The sequence below is a fragment of the Egretta garzetta genome, unplaced genomic scaffold (assembly GCF_000687185.1).
Source record: "Egretta garzetta isolate BGI_Z169 unplaced genomic scaffold, ASM68718v1 scaffold22, whole genome shotgun sequence".
Lineage (NCBI taxonomy): Eukaryota > Metazoa > Chordata > Aves > Pelecaniformes > Ardeidae > Egretta > Egretta garzetta.
This window is the reverse complement of record NW_009259102.1, coordinates 5220631-5226504: the sequence shown is the minus strand read 5'-3', so window position 1 is coordinate 5226504 and position 5874 is coordinate 5220631.

Here is a 5874-nt window from a genome sequence, read left to right as displayed (position 1 = left end):
CTTCCTCTGCCGGTTCCTACGGCACTCTTGGGTAGATCCCATCGGGACTCATAGACTTGTGGATGTCCAGGTGGCATAGCAAGTTAAAAACTGCTTCCTCCTGGATTACATGGGGTTTTTTCCACTCCCCATCCCTGTCTTCCAGCTCAGGAGGCTGAGTACCCTGGGGATAACTCATTGGGCTATTAAAGACTGAGGCAAAGAAGACATGTACCTCAGCCTTTTCCTCATCCTTAGTGGCAATGTTCCCCCTTGCATCCAATAGAGGATGGAGGTTCTCCCTGGCTCTCTTTTTGCTGTTAATGTATTTGTAAAAACTTTTAAAATTATCTCTTACAACAGTGGCCAGATTGAGTTCTAGTTGGGCTTTTGCCTTTCTAATTACCTCTCTACATGACCTGATGAGATCCCTGTACTCTTCTTGAGTTGCCTGCCCCTTCTTCCAAAGCTGGTAAACTCTCCTTTTTTTCCTGAGTCTCAGTAAAAGCTCCCTGTTCAGCCAGGCTGGTTGTCTTCCCCGCCGATTTGTCTTATGGCACATGGGGACAGCCTGCTCCTGCGCCTTTAAGACTTCTTTCTTGAAGAATGCCCAGCCTTCCTGGACCCCTTTACCCTTCAGCACTGGCTCCCAAGGGACTCTCTGAACCAGTGTCCTGAACAGGCCAAAGTCTGCCCTCTGGAAGTCCATGGTGGTGGTTTTGGTGACCCCCTGCCTTACCTCACCAAGAACTGAAAACTCTATCATTTCACGGTCGCTAAGCCCAAGGTGGCCTCTGATCACCACCTCTCCCACCAGTCCTTCTCTGTTAGTGAACAGGAGGTCAAGCAGGGCACCTCCCCTGGTAGGCTCACTTACCAGCTTTGTCAAGAAGCTATCTTCCACACACTGCAGGAACCTCCCAGACTGTTTCCTTTCTGCTGTGTTGTATTTCCAGCAGAAGTCTGGTAAGTTGAAGTCCCCCACGAGAACAAGAGCTAGTGGTTGAGCGACTTTTGCTAGTTGCTTGTAGAATACTTTGTCCACCTCCTCATCCTGGTCGGGTGGTCTGTAACAGACTCCCAACAGGATCTCTTTCTTGTTGGCCTCCCCCCTCATCCTCACCCATAAGCACTCAGCCTCACCACAAGCGTTCGAGCTCTGTACAGTCGAAACACTTCCTAACATATACAGAGCCACCCCACCACCTCTCCTTCCTTGCCTGTCCCTTCTGAAGAGGTTATAGCCATCCATTGCAGCACTCCAGTCATGAGAGGCATCCCACCATGTTTCTGTGATGGCAACCACATCATAGCCATCCAATGGCTTCCAGCTCCTCCCATTTGCTGCCCATGCTGCGTGCATTAGTGTAGATGCACTTGAGCTGGGCTATCGGTTTCATGCCCAACATTGGGGTGACACCCCCAGGCTCCTCTCTAGTGAGCCTGATTAATCCCCTCCCCCCTTCAGACCTAATTTAAAGCCCTCTCAATGAGCCCCGCCAGTTCTTGAGAGAGGATCCTTTTCCCCATTTGAGAAAGCTGAGCACCGTCTGTTGTCAACAGGCCCGATGCCGTATAAACCTCCCCATGACCAAAACCACCCAAATTCCTCTGATGGCATCAGCCTTTGAGCCATGCGTTCATCAGCCTAGTCTTCCTGTTCCTTTCCGTGTCCCTCCCTGCCACTGATCGGATTGAGGCAAACATCACCTGCACTCCTGATCCTTCAACCAATTTCCCCAGTGCCCTGAAGTCCCTTTTGATCAATTTGGAACTTCTCTGTGGAATCTCATCACTTCCAGCCGTACAATCAATAGCGGATAGTAATCAGAGGGCCGTACCAGACCAGGGAGTTTCTTAGTGATGTCCCTGACCCAGGCCCCAGGGAGGCAGCAGACTTCCCTGTGGGATGGGTCTGGTCGGCATATCGGGCCCTCCATTCCCTTCAGAAGGGAATTGCCTAAAAGTACCCTCCTTTTTTCTTACCAGAAGCAGTCCTAACGTGTGGGGGTGACTGACTCTCCCTAGCCAACCCCCTGGACGGACCTTCATCCACATCGTCATTTGTCTGGCTCTCAAGTTCCAGAGCCCAATATCTGTTATGAAAGGGCAACTGGGAAGGTGAGGGAGGCTGGGAGGGGATTCACCTCCTGCCCCGAGCAGGGACCTGTTTCCATTCCCCGCCGCCATTTGGGTGCCCTCCTGCTTGGTGGCAAGAGGGCAGGGGATCCTCTGCTTCTTGTGGAGCAGTTGCCTTGGCCTGAGGGATGGTGGAGTGTGGCTCCACCAGCCTGTCTCCCTCTCATACTCCCTAATGCTCCTTAACCTTTCCACTTCCCCTGTCAGCTCTGCCACCAGCCTCAGTAGATCACCCACGTGGTCACACTGGAGACAGCTGCTGTCCGTGCTGCCCTCCGGTACGAGTGACAGGCTCAGGCACTCCTTGCAGCTGCAGACCTGGAGCGCCACATGTTTCCATTGGCGTGGGGACGCCCTTTGGGTTGCCACATTCTTTCTGGCAACAGTTTTCGGGCAAGTGGCAACCATTGCTTGGTCCTCTCCTGGGACATCAATGGCCGCTAATGGAGTGACCCTTAGAGCCAGGAGGGGGGACTGTGCCCTGCCTGTATGCCCTGCCTGCACGCCCTGCCTGCGCAAACTGCTGCTTCACACCCTTCTGCCATGCCACGCCATGTTTGCCCACCCTGTTCGCGACGTTCCTGGTCGCTTGCGCTCCCTGGGGATGCACGGAGCCTCGGTGCCAGTCATAACGGGGGCTTTTGCCACTCATTCCCAGTTAGGCTCACTTCAGCCTCCAGTACAGTCAGCTGTGGGGATCCCCCTGTCACTCCAGCTATCCAGATGGGTTCTGCCCCTGTAGAGCTGGATGGCATTAGGGTACACCTTGCACCGGTGTCCACTAGAGCCTTATGCTCCTGTGGGTCTGATGTGCCAGGCCATCGAATTCACACAGTCCAGTAAACCCAGTTGTCCCTTTCCTCCATCTGGCTGGAGGCAGGGCCCCTCTAGTCCTGGTCATAGCATTTGTTACTCCTTGTGTACAAGTCGGGAGTTCATTAAGATAAGGAGTAAGATCAGCCCTTCTACTCTGGGGAACTGCCCACTGGAAACCATGGCAGCAATTTTCTTGGAAACACCCCCTTATGTGATTTTTTTTTCCTTGTAACTCAAGGACCTGTGCCTCTAAGGTTGAGGCAGATTTTCCATCCCACTTCCTCATGTCTTCTTTGTGGTCATGCAGGTAAAACCACAGGGTGGCTGTTGTATGTATCCACTATACCCTCTCTCTTGAGCAGAGGAACACTGACTCCTAATAGGTGATATACTGGTCCGTATAGGTTGGGAGTAGGACACGTCCTCTCTGAGTTGCTGGGACTCCTGGGACAGTTTCTCCACAGCTGAGAGAGACTTTCTTCATATTGCCAGAGTCAGCTAACCACTTTGTCCACCATTGGTGCAGAGCAGATAAACTAAGATCAAGAATGGATGAATCAATATCGCAACCTGCAGCTGTCAACAGATATAAGTTCCTTAATAAGCTCTGGTTAATCTGTTATTGTCTCAAACCCTTCGTGCCCCATGTTGGACACCAAAGAAGACTGTTGTTTAGTCGCAGCTGGCAACCAGGCACCACAGCCGCTCACTCATCCTCCCCGCCCCCAGTGAGATGGGGGAGGGAATCAGAAGAGCAAAAGTAAGAAAACTTGTGGATTGAGGTAAGAACAGTTTCACAATTGGGAAAAAAAAAAAAAAAGTTGTAATGAAAAGGAAAACAACAAGAGAGAAACAAAACCCAGGAATAACAAGTGATGCAACCACCCACCACCCACTGATTGACACACAGTCTGTCCCTGAGCAGCGATCGCTGCCCCCCAAGCCAACTCCCCCCAGCTTTCTATGCTGAGCATGACATCATATGGTCTGGAATATACCCCTTTGGCCAGTGGGGGTCAGCTGTCCTGGCTGTGCCCCCTCCCAGCTTCTTGTGCCCCTGGCAGAGCAGGGGAAGCTGAGAAGTCCTTGCCTGGTGTAAGCACTGCTGAAGCAACAGCTAAAACATCAGTGTGTTACCAACATTCTTATACTAAATCCAAAACACAGGAAGAAAATTTACTCTATCCCAGCTGAAGCCAGGACACTTTATTTCAGCAGCAGAGTAAGAGTCCCATGTGGGAATTGTTTGGCTCCCCATGGAGCAAGATACAAGGAAATGGATGCTGCTGAAGTGAAGGGAGCATAGCAATTTTAGCTATAACAGATGCTTCTTGCCTTATGAAATGGGGTTATGAAGCCCTCTTCAGCTTCTTGGTGCCCCTTAGCCTATGAAACTGCTCCCTCTGTAGTAACAAATTCTTCTGATACTGCCTCTGCTTTTTTGGGCGGGAAATGGCAGTTGCTTGTCTGGGAGCAGGCATGTGCTGCTGCCTACTTGTTAAGCCTTTCCTGTCTTCACAAATCAGAAGCTTTGTAAGCCAAATCAACAAATAAGTGTTCTGCCGAGGTTTATTCACAGAATGACAGGATATCTGAGGCTGGAAGGATTGGAGACTCCACCATCTCCTTGGGCAACCTGTGCCAGTGCTCAGTCACCCTCATGGCAAAAAGTGTCCTCTGATGTTCACAGGGAACCTCCCATGTTTCAGTGTGTTCTCATTGCCTCTTGTCCTGGCACTGGACACCAGTGGAAAGAGCCTGGCTCCATCCTCTTCAGACCCTCCCTTCAGCTATTTATATACATCGATGAATTCCTCCCAACCATTCTGTTCTCCAGGCTGAACAGTCCCAGCTCTCTCAGCCTTTCCCCATATGAGAGATGCTCCAGTCCCTACAGCATCTTTGTGGCCCTTTGCTCTCTCCAATATGTCCATGTCTCTCTTGTACTGGGGAGCCCAAAACCAGAGACAGTACTCCACGGGAGGCCTTGCCAGTGCTGAGTAGAGGGGAAGGATCCCCTCTGACAACCTGCTGGGAATGGGGATACCATCAGCCTTCTTTCCAGAAAGGGCACATAGTTGGCTCATGTTCAACCTGGTGTCCAGTGAGGACCCCCAGGTTCCTTCTCTGCCCAGCTGCTTTCCATCTGGGTGGCCCACAGAATCACAGAATCGCAAGGGTTGGAAGGGACCTCGGGAGATCATCTAGTCCAACCCACCTGCTAAAGCAGGCTCTCCTAGAGCATTCTACACAGGACTTTGTCCAGGTGGGCTTTGAATATCTCCAGAGAAGGAGACTCCACAACCTCCCTGGGCAGCCTTTTCCAGTGCTCTGTCACCCTTAGAGTAAAGAAGTTTTTCCTCATATTCAACTGAAACCTCTTATGTTCCAGTTTGCACCCATTGCCCCTAGTCCTATTGCTGGACACCACTGCAAACAGACTGCTTCCATCCTCGTGACTTCCGCCCTTACGATATTTGTACGTGTTGATAAGGTCCCCTCTCAGTCTTCTCTTCTTCAGGCTGAACAAGCCCAACTCTCTCAGCCTTTCCTCATAGGGGAGGTGCTCCAGTCCCTTTATCATCCTAGTTGCCCTCCTCTGGACTCTTTCTAGGAGTTCCTCATCTTTCTTGAACTGGGGAGCCCAGAACTGGACACAGTACTCCAGGTGGGGTCTCACCAGGGCAGAGGAGGGGGGGAGGATAACCCCCCTCGACCTGCTGGCCACACTCCTCTTAATACACCCCAGGATACCATTGGCCTTCTTGGCAACAAGGGCACATTGCTGGCTCATGGTCAGCTTATTGCCCACCAGGACTCCCAGGCCCCTCTCAGCAGAGCTGCTATCGAGCAGGTCACCCCCCAGCCTGTACTGGTGCATGGGGTTTGACCTCCCCAGGTGCAGCACTCGACACTTGCCCTTGTTGAACTTCATCAGGT